Raw genomic sequence first — 17,002 nt, forward strand, 5'->3', positions numbered from 1 at the left:
AATGGTGAATGGAAACTCTCCCAGTGGGCAGAACTTTGAGCAGTGTACAGTGTACCTGGTTGATCACTTCGCTTGGACAAATGGCTGGACCTGCCATTTCTATATATACTGATTCATGGACTGTGGACAATAGTTTGGCTGCATGATCAGGAACTTGGAAAGGACATGATTGGAAAATTGGTGACAAAGAAATTTAGGGAAGAAGTACTTGGATAGACCAACACACACTGGGAATCAAGCTTTCAATACATAAACTTTACTGGACGCATTCATACTGCAGCATTCTGCCCCCGGCTCATAAAATTCATGTCCTTCTCACATGCAAAATATTCTGACTCCATGCCAGTAGCCCCAATGTCTTTACCAAATGAAATATGGATGAGACTCAAGGCATGATATATTCTGAGGCAAATTCCCTCAAACTGTGAGGCTATAAAATCAAAACAAGTTATCTACTTCCAAAATACAACAGTGAGACAGGCATAGGATAGATATTCTAATTCCAAAAAGGAAAAATAGGCAAGAAAAGAGGAGTAATGGGTCCCAAGTAAGTGCAAAACTGAACAGGGCAAACAACGTTAAATCTCAAAGCTGGAGAATAATCTTTCTTGACTCCATGTCCCACCTTCTGAGCACACTGGGGTATGGATTAAGCTCCAAGGCCTCAGGAAGCCCCACCCCTATGGCTTTGCTGGGTTGTGCCCTTGTAGCAGCTCTCATGGGTTGGAGTCTCCTGCCTGCAGCTCTTCCAGGCTGGGCTGCACGCAGATGGATTTAGAGGTTCATGGTCTCAGTGGCAACCCTATGCCTGTGGCTCAGCTAGGCATTACCCTGGTGAGAACTCTATAGTGCCTCTGCCCCTGCAGCAGGTTTCTGCCTGGATCACAGGGATGTCTGATACATCCTTTAAAATCTAGGTGAAGGAAGCAGTGCCCCCATAGCTCTTGCATTCTGCTCACTTGCAGAATTAGCACCATGTGGGAACCAGCAATGCTTACAATTTGCACCCTTCACAGGAGCAGCCCGAGCATACCTAGGTCCACTTGAGATACAGCTGGGGCTGCCAGGCAGCACTGTACTAGAATGCAGGGATCAGAGTCCCAAGATGGTTCTGAGCAGTGAGCCCATGATGGACACCCCAGGCCTGTCCCTTGAAATCATTCTGCCCTCCTAGATCTCTGGACTTGTAGGAAAGGGGCAACTTTGAATATCTCTGAAATGTCTTCAGAGTCTTTCTCCAATGCATTGTCCTAATGAACAGCACCTGGCTTCCTTCTATCCATGCTAATCCCATTATCAGAGAGTTGCTTGGCTGTACCCTTGCATGCTTTTTTATTCTTTATATGACATGAATGTGAATTTTCCAAATGTTTATGTTCTGATTCCCCCCCACCTTTTTTTTGAGGTGAAGTTTCGTTCTTGTTGCCCAGGCTGGAGCACAATGGCGCGATCTCGGCTCACTGCAACCTCTGCCTCCTGTGTTCAAGCAATTCTCCTGCCTCAGCCTCCCAAGTAGCTGGGATTACAGGCGCCCGCCACCATGCCTGGCTAATTTTTATATATTTAGTAGAGATGGGGTTTCACTGTGTTGACCAGGCTGGTCTTGAACTTCTGACCTCAGGTGATCCCCTGCCTCAGCCTCCCAAAGTGCTGGGATTACAGGCATGAGCCACCATGCCTGGCCCTCTGATTCCTTTTTAATTATAAATTATAAATTCTGTCTTTAAATCATTTCTCTTTTCTTACATCTTACTGTATGCAGTTACAGATGCCACACAGTTCCTCCAATACTTTGCTTAGAAATTTCTTCTGCCAGATACTTTAGTTCATCACTCTCTTAAAACTCTGCCTTCCATAAAGCCCTTGGGCATCAAAACAATTTCATTCAGTTCTTTTGCCAATTTGTAACAAGAATTGCCTCTATGCCAGTTTCCAATAAATATATTCCCTAATTTTTATCCAAGATTCTATGAGAATGGTCTTTATGTCCATATTTCTACCAACATTCTGATCACAATCACTGAGGTATCTCTAGAAAATTCAGAATTTTCTCACAGCCATACTCTCTTCTGAGCCCTCACCGAGAATTGCCCTTTAAGCGTATTCATCGGCAATGGAGGTTTTTTGCTAGCTGGCTCCTCCAAACTCTTCAAAGCTTAATACCCAGTCAAAGCCACTTTCACATTTTCCATTAAGTTTGTTATTTTCAAAACCCCACTTCTTTGGTACACATTTTTCCTAATCCATTTTTTGTGGCTGCTAGAACAATGTCACAGACTGTGTAATTTGTAATGAACAGAAATTTATTGGCTCACAAGTTCTGGAGTTGGGAAGTCAAGATCAAAGGGCTGGCATCTGGTGAGGGGCTTCTTATTGTATCATCCCACGGCAGAAGGCAAAGAGAGGAGGAGAGACAGCAAGAGGGGGAAGCAAATTGTCCTTTTATGAAGACTACTCCCCCAATAACAGCATTAATCTGTTTCTGGGTGCAGAATCACCATGACCCTAGACATCTTTCAGGTCCTAACTTCCAATACCTTTATATGGGAATCAGGCTCCAACGAATGAACTTTGGAGGATACATTCAAACTATACCATCATACATGTGGATACCAATTAGAAACAAGTCACTACTGCAGCTCACACACAATGAGACAGATTATACAAAGGAGTAAATACAGAATCCAAAATAATGGGGGCATACCTTAGATTCTACTTATCACAACAGCATAGGCCATTTCTCTTACTGAATTACTGGGGAATGCTTCATTATGTCATGATAAATTAGACTCTTATAATTTAATATTATAAATTAAAATACATTTAAATACTATAATATTTAAAATTTGATATTATGTATTATAAAATTTATATTATAGTTTTAAAGGTATTATAGTTCATTAATAAATAAATAAGTAATACCTGGGCAGTATTGCATGTGAGCACAGAGAATTAGAGCCATTAAGATTTCCTGGTGGCTTCAGGACACAATGCCTTAATAAATTCCAGTTACTACTGAGCAGGCATTAGAAGCAATTTGTCTGAATTTACTTAACAGTTCCTAAATTTCCCATAATTTAATCAAATTGAGTACATTAAATATATGAGCTACTTGAATAAATGTTAAGGGATGAGACATAGGAGTGCATGTAGAGCATTTCTTGCTCATACTAGTTTTGTGCAACATTAATTTTCTACCCTCCATGTGCATCGTTCCAGAGGAAACAGTTTGTTGTTCTGTCTGAGGCCCCTGCCGTCATCTTAAAAGCCAGTCCAAGTTCATATGGTCTCCAATAATCAAGGTCTTGTGTGCCCAGAGAGAGGATTTCATTTCAAGCGACCACCATTCACCACCGATGCATCAACCCCATCACCAAGAGGGGTGCTGAGTGAAGCGTCCGGGAGAGGGTAAGACGATCAGCTCCAAAGGTCCTAGTGGCACCATCATCTACATAATGAGGTCAGCTGGGCAGGGGCAGGCGGTTTCCTCTCATCCTTCTTTCATTCTTGTCCCTGTTTTGGAGACCTTTAGAACAGGTTCTCCTCGCACCATCCTTTCTCCAAGGAATGTAAAATAATTTAATACCAGGCAGGTAAATGGTAACTGTTTATGCTATTTGTGGTACTTGCAGGACCCACACACGTAGTCGTAATGTCTACGCATTCCTCCATTTAAAAATTTTTAAAATTTTTTTTTTTATTTTTTTTTTTTCTTAACATACAAAGCGCAATTTTCAGCCCCCTTGGGCCCCATATGTCAGCCTCTGTTGACAATGCATGAATAGCTGTGATGACAGCAAAGGTTGGACCCCACATTCGCTGGCCCCCTTACTTGATGTGTGACGCTGAAATCCTTTCTTAGGCCCTGTCCAGCTGCCGTTAGTCATCTGTAAAAGGAGACTCACTATGCCTTCCTTAGCATAACTAGTCTGTGGTGTAAATAAGTAAATGCCTGTACGACCATTAGATTCACTAGTAGGACATCAACAAAACGTTCATACCGAGCGCAGCTTTTCTCCTCCTCCCCCCTAAAGAAGTGATGACTGTTACCTAAGGGCCAAACAGCCACAACTGCGCATAGAGTCCAGCCTGGAAACAGCAGCAAGCAGTAAGAAGTTAAACCTACTCAACACCTTGCATTATGAATGAAGCTTAGTGGAAATATTCCTGTGTTGCAGGAGGACTTGCTGAGGGACTGGGGGAAAGGAAGGAGATAATTAAAACATTTCCTTTTAATCCGCCTGTCATTTTCGGCCGCCCTTGTTTGATCTTCTAGATTGATATTGGAAAAGTAGTTTCTATCGAGCAACACCAAATGAAGAGAGAGGCGCAGAACAAGAGGCAGACTCACAGTCCTTGACCTTCTCCATTAGACTCATTAGCACCTACAGGACCCTGCATCCAGGATTTCATCTTGCATTATCAAGGCGTTCTTCCAACCAGAGAGAGAGGTTGTTGAGTAGTACCACAAGGGCAACCAGTACTAAAACATGTAAATTACAAGTGTGTACGTCCTAAAAGGTTATGATCTATAAAAAAGATAGCTAGGTGTCGCTTGGGGAGGCTAAGAGTTAGAATGCCGATTCCTCGCTCTTTACTAGATGAGTCTGCAAAATCGATTTTACCATCAGCAAGTTAATATACGTAAAACCTGTCAAAATGGGAATGATTTATCGCACAGTTATGAGTAGAGAATTAATGCAAAATATAGACTACTTATTTTAGGGCTATATAATACTACAAACACCATAATATGAGTAAGTGCTCTTTTGAAAATTTTTATGCTCTGAAAATACTATTATTGATATATCTAATAAAGTGATTTGATACTCCTTAGAATATGACTAGCCCATGCTATCTCTGACCTCTTACATATATGCTAGTAGCAGACGTGAAGAGTAAGCAGTGGGTGACAGGTGCGCGTTGCTTTGCTTCTCCTCATGTAGATGTTGCGCAAATGTCGCTGTAGAGAGGGTTTGTACCCAATTTGTCCTCCTAGGCCATGTGGGAGTTTTCCATGGCTCCCCTACATTTTCCATTTAAAGAGGATGCAGCATAAACACGCAACTCAGCGGCTGAGTTTCTCTCTTCAAACACTATAAGAGACATAAAGTGGAATCATTATCTTTGCATTTGGTAATTTAAATGTGAAATATGCCGTTTATAGGAAAATAAAATATGGAAAATGAAAAATAACATTCCAATAAAAGTATATCACATTAGCAAATATTAATAATGTAGTGAAACCCATTATTTGTACAGATCTTGAAAAATGAGTATTCATATCTTGTATTTCATTGTGACAAATTAGTAAAGAGATTTTAAGGTAAATTAGATGAATGTTTAATATTCATGGCTTGTTGAGGAAGCAGTCCTATTTGTGGGAATTTATACTCTAGTTAACAGCCTGAGAGGTCCCTGCCATCATCAATCATGTGTCCCTCCTGCTCAGTGCTGAGCTGACCATTTGCCTAATTGGCTTGGTGCCTTAAGGACTCCCTGACCCTGTTCCATCTATCCTTTTATCCAAAGAGAAAAATAGGTGTCATGGCTGGATGCCCAATTTCAATGGACCATATACTGATCAAACCCAAGGGTTGATATGGAGCAGTGCTCAGATCCTTACTCCTGGAGGGACAAGTAGATCTCTGGCCTCATCCCTATTTGAGATAAATCTCTGTTCCTCTCCTTTCTTTATGTCCTCAGAGGACCTCCTTTTCCTACCAGATAACAAGCAGTCCAATATTTCCCTGAAGTTTAAGTTTCCTAAAGAATGGAAAAAACTGGATTTAGACATCTTTGGCTCCCAACCGTGCCATAAACCTCCCCTAAGGCAAGGGGAAGGAATACCAAGCCTGGTTCCTTGCTGGAAATGCAAGGAGGGTAAACACAGGGAGGACAGACATTAACTTCCTCAACAGTGTGTGTCCAGATACATTTGCTAAAGATCTGCCACCAGCACTTAAGGTGCCCAGGCTGCCAGCTACTATCCCAGGCTCTGTAAGTTTCTGTGGTGATCAAATCCTTTGCCATTCTACTTTGCCCTTGCTCATCTGTAAAACGGGACTCACAATGCCTTTCTTAGACAAGTTTTCTGTGGGGTAAATGATAAATCCCATACAGAGCAGATGGCACCTAGTAGAACTTCAACGAGTGGTCATCCAGGCCCAACTTTTTTCTCCCTCCTAGAGAAGTGATGACTATTATCTAAACCAAGCAGCATAACTGCCACAGAGACCACCTGGAAGGAGAGCAGGAAGATGGAGCATGTGCTCACACTTATATTATACATGAAGCTTTGGGGCCATTTCTGTGTTGCAGGATGGTTTGCTGAGGTATTAGGGTAAGGTGAGAAGATCATCAAACCAATCCCCTGTCATTTTCTGCCCCGTTATTTTTTGATCTGCTACATTGATTTGGAAAAGCAGTTTCTATTGAATCTCAAATGAAGAGAGAGTGCAGATGAAGAGGAGGAAGGAGTCATAAGCCTTTGACCCTCATACCAGACCCATTACCACCTATAGGACCTTGCACTGGGATTTCATCTGCATGATCAGCTCTTTCAAAGAGAGAGAGGTTGTTGAGTGAGTACTCACAAGAGCATAACCCTGGCAACACAAGAAACTACAAGTGTTTAAGTCCTAGACAGGTCATCATCTCTAAAAGGAGACTGTGTTATCCTTTGAGGAGAGTAAGAGTTACATCCCCACTCCTAATCATTACTAGATGCCTCTGCAAAATTGATTTTCTATCAGTGAGTCTTAGTTGGTCATCTGTAAACTAGAAATAATGATGCCTTCCTCAAAGACTTGTGAGAGAATTATGCAAAATATGTAATTGTACATTTTGGCTATAAATGTTTGTGCTATCGTAGAGTAAGTGCCCCTTTGCACCTTTTTCCCCTCTGAAAATAGTGTTTCTGAGATTTCTCTAATAATGTGACTTTGGGACTGTTTAGATATTATGAATCCTGACCATTTTTCTACCATTGCCCAGGCTGCTTGATTCTATCCCTGGCTCCATGAGTTTGTGTGGTGAGCAAACTCTTTGCCATCCAGCTCTGTGCTTAGGAGCAAGTGCATTGTAGTCATACACATCCATGAAGAGAGCATAATCGTACCTCACTAGTAGGGTTGTCCTGAGAATTAAATTCAGTCACTAAAGTCAAGAACATGGAGCTGGACCCTCTAAACAATGTGCTCCATCAATATTAGTTGCCTTTCCTCTGTGGATCAGAAAACTAATGTGGCTCCTAACCTGACCCCTCAGGTAGGCCTCCTTCACTTGCATGTACATGAGAATTAGCTTGGAGAGCCTTTTCTAAACCTTTAGCAGAAACTCACTTGTTGTTGGAAATAGGACTTCTATATCTAAGTCCATTAAAGTGAGTAAGCCATAGTAATATGGGCCTCAGAAAGTAGATATTCTGTTTGACACCCACACCTACTGTGTCTAGGCATTTATTTCAAACTGCTTCTTCTCCCATGAGCAATATGTTTTGTACATGTTCCAAAAACAGTAGGTGTATGTGTACATGTTTTTGTCAAACCATGTACAATTTAATCTTATTACCTCAGTGGTTTTCTTGATTATAACATTTCAAAAAGTAAAGATAAGTATTTATAAAATGAAATATATATATATGGAGAGAGAGAGGAAAGAGAAAGTGATAGAAATGATTACTACAGTGAAGCACATTAACATATCCATCTATTCACATAGCTATCTTTTTTTTTGTGAATGCACTTGAAACCTACTCTCTTACCAAATTTACAATGTACATTATATTACTATTAACTATAGTCATCATGCTGTACATTAGATCTCTGGGCTTATTTATCCTTCATAGCTTCAATTTTATACTTTGGAACAACATCTCTCCTGTTCCCCCCTTCCCCACTCCTGGTAATAACAGCTCTATGCTTCTATGAGCTTGACTATTTTAGATTCTACGTGTAAGTGAAATCATGCGTAATTCTTCTTTCTATGTCTAGCTTATTTTACTTAGCATAATGTCCCCCAGCTTCATTCACGCTATCACAAATAGTAGGGTCTCCTTTTTAAAGGCCAAAATAAAATTCCATTGTGTGTGTGTGTGTGATTATATACACACACACACACACACACATATACATATATAATAATTATATAATATATAAACCACACATGTATATATACATATATGTATATATTCATATACATGTATATTCATATACATATATGTATATATAATCACACACATATACATACATACATATACATATATATTTATAATACAATATTCCATTGTATATACAAAGTCCTTGATATAAAATGGGGTGGTATTTCCATATAACCTATGCACATCCTCCCATATACTTTAAATCATCTCTAGATTAGTTATGATACCTAATACAATGTAAGTGCTATATAAATAGTTGTTATACTAAATTGGTTTTAAAATTTGTATTTTATTATTGTATTGTTTTTATTTTCTTTTCAGAATATTTTCAGTCCGAGGTTGGATGCATTCATGTATGCAGAATCCACAGATACAAAAGGCCAACTGTACTTATTTAATTCTCACCACAACTTATGAGAAGGATCTATTGTTGCCTGACTTTAGACATAAGGAAACTGAGGTACAGTGAAGACAGAGTTAGCAAGTGCCAAGGCTTAGATTTGAACACAGGCTGTGTGGTTCCCGAGTAAATTCATCTATCTAGCATGTGCTGCTGCCTCTCAAATGATAAGAAAAATCTTACTTTTTGGGCGGTGGCTCACACCTGTAATCCCAGCTACAGGGATCACCTGGTGATCTCAGTGATAGATAACACCAGGTAAGCAAAGTGTGGAGTTTGCCTGATGGTTGCTCCTGGACTGTTTGGTATGTTAATATATTTACAGGAAGCAGTGGCTTACGCCTGTAATCCCAGCACCTTGGGAGGCTGAGGAGGGCGGATCACTTGAGGTCAGGAGTTCGAGACCAGCCTGGCCAACATGGCAAAACCCTGTCTCTACTAAAAATACAAAAAGTAGCCGGGCATGGTGACGCACGCCTGTAATCCCAGCTGCTACTCAGGATGCTGAGGCAGGAGAATTGCTTGAACCTGAGAGGCGGAGGTTGCAGTGAGCCAAGATTGCACCACTGCACTCCAGCCTGGGCAACAGAGCGAGACTCCATCTAAAAAAATAGGAAAAGAAAAACTTACTTTTTCATCAGGGCACAGCACAATAAGACAGTGGGTTAAATTGTATCCCCTCTGATTGGAAATGTGTATATTAAAGCATTTCCATTTGTTCTTGACCCTAAATCTACCTCGCATTTATAGATTTATCTCTTACTTCATCAGTGTAGGTTAGGTTGGGGTGTTCAGTGTAGAGGAGTCCCTCCCAGAAAGCAGAATGGTTATCCTTCATTACCCCAACTTGTACAGGCTTTCCAGACCTTTGCCCACCCCTCTTAGTCTCCAGGACACTGTGAACACAGCAGCCTAGACCCCACTCCGCTGCCCCTCTCCTCTGTCAGTCACCTCCTGCTGGCCCTGCCCCACGTTATGCCTTCCAGCCAGTGACTATCAAGGGGCAGTAGAGCTACCTGGCTCTACTATCATAGATGCCCCAGAGTATGTTATTGTTGTTGTTTTATAGTCCTCTTTTGCACTTTTAAGTTTTTTTCAGGCAGAATTTGAATCATTTGAATGATTCCATAAAGGTTCATAAGCTAGGTTTTTAGGGAGGTAGTGTATTTTTTGGTTTTTGCATACACTTCTTTGCAGAGAAGTTTAATAATGGAGGTGCATTGCTGCCACCTTGTAACAGAAGCCTGAACTGCAGCCTGAACTAGTGTAAGCTGGAAGATGAAAGGGAGGGACTGTGGCCCAAACTTGACAGAACTTTCTGGAAGTCTGGTTGTAAAAGGTGGCATACACAGGCAAAAAAGATACTGAGGGCCTCTAAGCAGGAAGTACAGGTTTTTAGTATGTTAAAGAGAAAGAAGTATATGAGAGGAACTAAAAGATCATTTTAACATTTATGCGTTGAGACTTGTGGTTAAATAGCTAGAAGCCTATATAAGCAAAAATGGGATCAGACCATTTATGATTTCTGTAACCCACTTTTACTGTTATTGTGATTGCCTTTCTGTATAAATATATTTTTATGATAACATTTGAAATAACTACAACAAAATTTTAGTGTCTTTTTTTAATGACATGGGTATCATCTCATCATGTGGATGCCCTAAAATTTAATTAATTGGTATCCTAATTACAAAAATTTAGTTCCCTTACTATTTTTTTCTATTACAAACAATAATATACTTAACCCTATGCTCATATAGATGCAGATATCTTTGTGAGCATTTATTTATAAGTTCCTGAAAATGTCATTTCAAAACCCTTTGAACTATAATACTCTTCAAAGTACTATTACTCATTTACATTCCTTATATCACAGTATGAAAGTACCTGTTTTCCACACATTAAAATAATGTGAATCATTAATCTTGTCTGCAAGATATCATTTTTTCATCATTATTTTATTATAATTTGTTTTGCTACCTTCTAGAATTCTATCCTATGGATGTGATATTGTCAGTTTTACAACTCTATGTTATTCAGAGTGTTCTGATAGCTCCTATTACTGACATTCTGTGGATTAAATCTTTTCAGAGTCTTTGCACCACAAAAGAGCACAGTTCTGGGCACAGTTCCTGTAGCTATTTGTACTGCTGAGCAGAATGTGTTCCTCCTAGGAGAATTCTGGTATTGTGATAACAGAACATGATTGTCATATGAGAGAGAGTCTGTGTGTGCTGACAATTACGTTTCCCTCTTCCTTTTGCCCCTTTATGGCCTTATGTTCCATTTGGTCTCTAAATTCAGGCTCTGCAGTGAAGGAAGGGAATTGTCAGGATGACAGGCCTTAACACTGGATCCTCATCAACATCTTCCACTATGTCCTAAAGATAAACTTCTAAAAGAGAATTGTTGGTGCAAAAGGTTACCTATGTAACCCTTTGCTAGGTATTGCCGTACTGACACCCATAAAGGTAGTTCCATTTAGGCTCCCCAAGTGGAGTCATGTGGCTGCAGAGGAATGAAGAAACTAGTAATGTTGACATCTAGTCACACAAGGCAGGTGCTGGACTTTGTCGTGGATCAATTCTCAAGCCACTACCATAATTGGAGGATGTGGAAATGATCAGAAGTTATCAAATTTTGCACACAAGCAAAACCCTAGGTAGCATGAGGGGAAAGGGGACAGTCACTGCTTGGAGGAACACAGGAAAAGTCGGCAGATTGGAATATAGCAACAGTTGTATACATTCATGTTTATATGAAGCAGGTACATCAAATCAATATCAGAAGACCCGATCAATATCATATTTTTAACAGCTTTCTTGCAGCTAAACCTACAGACAATATAATTTACACATTTAAAGGATATAATTTGATGAATTTTATTAAATGTATAGAGTTGTTCACCCATACCATAATTAAGTTTTAGACATTTTCATCACTCCAAAAAGTCTCATCATGCTTGAATGCAATTAATCCTTGCTTCCACCCCAGGCCTCAAACCACAGATATGCTTGGTGTCTCTGTGGATTTCTTTACTCCAGAAATTTCATGTAAATGCAATTATATAATATTTGGTCTTTTGCATATATCTTCTTCCACTTCACATATGTTTTGAAGGTTCATCTGTATTATGGCATATCCATACTTCATTCCNAAAAAGTCTCATCATGCTTGAATGCAATTAATCCTTGCTCCCACCCCGAGCCTCAAACCACAGATACGCTTGGTGTCTCTGTGGATTTCTTTACTCCAGAAATTTCACGTAAATGCAATTATATAATATTTGGTCTTTTGCATATATCTTCTTTCACTTCACATATGTTTTGATGGTTCATCTATATTATGGCATATCCATACTTCATTCCTTTTATTGGCAAAGAATAATCATATCATATTTTAAACACATTCATCAATTAGTGGACAGCTGGGTTGTTTCCAGTGTTGGGCTATTGCAAATAAGGTTGCTACATACATTTGTGTACAAGCTTTTATGAAGATATATGTGTTGATCTTGGGTGTGTACCTAGGAATGGAATTGCTGGGTCATATAACTGTATCCGTGTGAGGAACTGCCAGACAATTTTCATAACTGATAGTCTTGAGGATTACAGACTTAGTTTCTCTTGTGATTAGACCAGTGTTACGGGTTTTGAGAAGGAATACCACAGAGTTGAAGTGCTCTTCTTGTCACAACATATATCGGTTTACATAATGCCCACATGAGGTCACTGGGATAACATTTCATCACTTGGTTAAAGTGGCATCTGCCACGTTTCTAATAACTGTTTTTCATTCCCTACTCTGTTCTTTAGAAGAAAGTCACTAAATCAGTCCGTGCCCTCAGCAAGTGGGGGTACAGAACTAAGCTTGACCTCAGGGAGAGCAGATAGTTACATATTTCACTTAGAATTATTTGAAAAAGACAGTTTTCCTCCTCTCACTCATTTCTTTATTTATTCAAACTTTTGATTATATTGGTATGGATTCATGTATAACTATGTTAAATGCTGGGATATTTTATTGAACAAATGCATCACAATAGAAACTCCAATATCTTGGTATCTGTGGTGCAGACTGGAACATGAGTGCCGGGGAGACTAGAGCACTCAGATTCCTGGCAGCCTCAGGGCACAAAGCTTTAATGAAACTCCAGGTTCTATTACTGAGCAGGCATTAATAACATAGTTCCCCTGATTTACTTAACCTCTCCCAACTTCCTATAACCTGACCTAAACTATGAATTTCACAACAGGTTACTTGGATGAAGGTTAAGGTTAAAGGATATACAACTTAGAGTATGATATGATTACAGTTTTAATATTAGTTTTAAAAACATTAATATCGTCTCTCCCAGAAGAAATACCTGTTGTCTGACTGAGCCCCTGTCTGCCATCTTAAAAGACAGTTCACATGGTTTCCATTCGCAGGTCTCTTGGCCCTAGGGGCAGGATTTCACTTCCATCATCATTATCCTCATCATCACCAAGAGGGGTTGTTGAGTGAGCATCCATGAGGGAGTGTAAAATGACTAGTCCCTAAGCCTTGGTGGCTCATCATCCACAGAAGTCCCCGAGTACAGGCAATGTTTCTTAACTTTCTTTCATTATTATGATCCAAAGGAGGCTTTTTAGACATTCATTTTTTTCCTCATTAGCTCCTTCCTGCCTAGAACATGAAATTTTAATAGCACTGATATAGTGTAAACTGTTTGTGTGTTGTGTGGTTCATTGTAGTGCCACAAACCATTGTAACGTCTACCATCCTCCTACCCTCCAGAATCAATTTTCAGCCCCTTGGGGCCAATATCTCCTCTGTTGAGAATGCATGGATATTGTGATGATGGTAAAAGCTGTAACTTCATTCCTGTCCCTTACTTGATGTGTGACACTGGAATCCTTTCTTAGCCTCTGTCAGCCTGTTGTTGGTCATCTGTAAAAGGAACTCAAAATGTCTTCCTCACAGAACTGTTCTGTGGGGTAAATTGGAAATCCTGTACAGAGCAGATGACACCTAGTAGGACTTCAACAAATGTTTGTCCTGGCCCACCTTTTCCTTCCCTCTCAGAGAAATGATGACTGTCACCTAATCCAAACAGCATAACTGCCACAAAGACCACCAGGAAATGGAGCAGGAAGAAATAGAACATGATGAATGAAGCACCAGGGCCATTTCTGTGTTGCAGAACTTTGCTGAAGGATTGAGGGAGACTGAAGAAGCTCATTGAACCATTTTCTTTAATTCCTTGTCATTTTCTGCTGCTTTGTTTGTTCTTCTAGATTGATACTGGAAAAGCAGTTTCCCATTGAGTCTCAAATGAAGAGAGAGTGCAGATGAAGAGGAGGTAGGAGTCACAAGCCCTTGACCCTCATACTAGACCCATTACCACCTACAGTACCTTGCAGTGGGATTTCATCTGCACCATCAGCTTCTTCAAAGAGAGAGAGGTTGTTGAGTGAGTACACATAAGGGAACAATCCTAGCAACATAAAAAACTACAAGTGTTAAAGTCCTAGACGGTCATCATCTCTAAAAGGAGACCAGGTGTTGTCCTTTGAGGAGACTAAGAGTTGCATCCCCACTCCTGATCATTACTAGATGCCTCTGCAAAATTGATTTTCCATCAGTGAGTCTGAGTTGGTCATCTGTAAGCTGGAAATAATGATGCTTTCCTCACAGACTTCTTGTGAGAGAATTGCACAAGGCATACAATTGTTTCCATGCTTTTAGCTAAGTTAGTGCTGTTATCCAGCTTTTCATTCTCTAAAGATAATGTTTCTGAGATTTCTCTAATAAGATGACCTTGGGATTGTTTTGATATGACTAGACATGTTGTGACCATGCTTGTATACCTTTTCTGGTGCAACACACATGCTTCTCTCTATAGTCTGTGATTAAGAGAGTAGCAGCTGATGGGGACCTCATTTTGTTTTCTCATAGATGTTTCCAAATGTCTCTGCAAAGAGGTTGTACTAGTTTGTTCTTCCCCATTAGTGTATGAAGTTCTTTACGCCTACCTTTTCCATTTAAATGGGATGTAGTGTAAACACACACTATCAGTCATCAGGGTTTATTTCTAAACTCAGTAATTATTCTATGTGGTTGGGATACATATTAATAAAAGATTATACAGTTCAATCAGACAGTGCAGCAATGTTAAATTTTCATGCTTTTTGAGGGAACAGTTACACTTTTGGGAATTTAGCCTCCTGATATACCAGGAAGAGCTCTGGCAGTCATCACTCATCTGTCCACATGACTCAGGAAGCTGCCCATTTTCCTAGCTGACTCAGAGCCTTCAAGTCCCCTCTTCCTGAGGCATTGTTTTACAATGTAGGTTTTACTATTATTTAGGATAGTGAGGCCAAGGGATCAGGATACAACTGCCATTAAGGAGATAGTTTGTTACTCGAAATTTCCAAGAGGAGGCACTCTCCATTCCACATAAGTCCACTCAGAGTCCACCAATTTAGGCGGAAGGTAAACGCCGCAAAAGCCTTTATTGTGGTTTTCTGTGGTAAATGACAGACAAGGCAGGGTAATTAGGCTTAGGACTGACTACTAGGAATAATTTCAGCAGGTTCTGTGGTGCAGGGGCTGTCCTAAGTTGTCTGGAATTGTTACCGGAAAGAGGTCCTGATCCAGACCCCAAGAGAAGGTTCTTGGATCTCACTCAGGAAAGAATTTGGGGCAAGTCCATAGAGTAAAGTGAAAGCAAGTTTATTAAGAAAGTAAAAGAATAAAAGAGTGGCTACTACATAGGCAGAGCAGCCCCGAGGGCTGCTGGTTGCCCATTTTTATGGGTATTTCTTGATTATATGCTAAACACTGGGGTGGATTATTCATGAGTTTTCCAGAAAGGTGTGGGCAGTTCCCAGAACTGAAGGTTTCTCCTCATTTCAGACCATATAGGGTAACTTCCTAATGTTGTCATAGCATTTGTAAACTGTCATGGTGCTGGTGGGAGTGTCTTTTAGCATGCTAATGCATTATAACTAGCACATAATGAGCAGTGTGGACGACCAGAGGTCACTTTCATAGCCATTTTGGTTTTGTTGGGTTTTAGCTGGCTTTTTTACTGCAACCTGTTTTATCAGCAAGGTCTTTATGACCTCCTATCTCATCCTGTGACTAAGAATGCCTTGACCTTCTGGGAATACAGCCCAGTAGGTCTCAGTCTTATTTTACTTAGCCCCTATTCAAAATAGAGTTTCTCTGGTTCAAATGCCTCTGACAGAATCAGGCTCTGGTATGATTAGGGGAGGGTACTATTGGCCTGGAATGTAAGAGCCCAGTAGAGGAGGTGTGAGTGTGTATGTGTAGTTGCTCTGGATTAGTTAGTTTGAATATAAAATGTGTGCTCCTTAGGTGAGTTTTTTGTTAGGACTGGGAATTAGCTAACTCTGGAAGGAGCAGTCCCTCCCCAGTTAGCAAGGCCTCAGATGCCAGAGCATCAAGCATATAAGAAATAAGAAAAAAATGCCACCACTGTTATCTATCCTTTGATCCAAACAGAAAAATCTGCCTCACGCTGGATACCCTCTCTAGGTGGACCATCCAGGAGCCACTCCAAGCTTTGATATGGAGCAGTTCTCAGGTTCCTGCTCCTAGAGCGACCTGTAGACCTCTGATGTCATTCCTGTTTGGGAGAAATCTCTCTTCCTCTCCCTTCTCTGTGTCCTCAGAGGTCCTCCCTTTCCCAGAAGATAATAAGCAGCCCAATCCTTTCCTTAAGTTTTCATAAAAGATGGAAGAAATACTGGCTTCATGTGTGAAGCTTCTGCTTCTAGCTCTGGCACAAACCATTCCTGAAGCAAGGGGAAGGGTCACCAAACTTGGATCCTTTCTGGAAATGCCACCAGCACCCCAGGGTGCCCACATTGACAGATTCTATTCCTGTCTCTAGCAGTAGGCCTGGTGAGCAATGTCTTTGCCATCCTTCTCTGGTAAGGAATATGTGCTTTGTAGTCACATCCATCTGTGGAGAGAGAATAGCAATACCTCACTAGCAGGGCTGTTGTGTGGGTTAATTCCAACTACTAACGTGAAGAATGTAGCACTAGGCTTGGCTAAAAATCGGCTTCGTAAATATTAGCTATCTTTCCTCTTTGGGGCCAAAAGTTCATATGACTCCTAACCTGCCCCCTCACCCAAGCTTCCTTAACCAAATTGCAGGTCAGAATCACTTTGGGATCCCTTTCTAAACCCTCACTTGAAACTCTTGTTGGTGAAATAGGACTTCTGTATTAAAGGCCATTCAAGTTATGAAGTTGTAATAATGTGGGCCTCAAAAAATATGTACACCAATTTGGCACCAACATGTATCCAAGTGTTCATTGCCCCTTTATTCCACAAACACCAGGTGTTACCAGCTTTTGTCTTTTTTTTTTTTTTTTTTTTTTTTTTTAAAATTTTTTTTTTTTTTTTTTCCCCCCCTTTTC

General features: G+C 40.3%; 1 long non-coding RNA gene across 3 annotated transcripts in view; it reads left to right on the plus strand.

The window, feature by feature from the left end:
- Window positions 1-8,507: 8,507 nt before the first annotated feature.
- LOC108539672 (uncharacterized) overlaps window positions 8,508-17,002 on the plus strand; it is a 70,909-nt gene continuing 62,414 nt past the window's right edge. For 2 of the 3 annotated variants that reach the window (XR_001888456.1, XR_001888457.1), the window contains exons 1-2: window positions 8,508-8,621; window positions 13,841-13,905. This is a non-coding gene — a long non-coding RNA (uncharacterized LOC108539672). Of the gene's footprint in view, window positions 8,622-13,840; window positions 14,017-17,002 lie in introns of all 3 variants that reach the window. The other variant, XR_001888458.1, reaches the window with a different exon arrangement.

Source organism: Rhinopithecus bieti, unplaced genomic scaffold, assembly GCF_001698545.2.
Source record: "Rhinopithecus bieti isolate Rb0 unplaced genomic scaffold, ASM169854v2 scaffold_18512, whole genome shotgun sequence".
In the NCBI taxonomy this organism is placed as follows: Eukaryota; Metazoa; Chordata; class Mammalia; order Primates; family Cercopithecidae; genus Rhinopithecus; species Rhinopithecus bieti.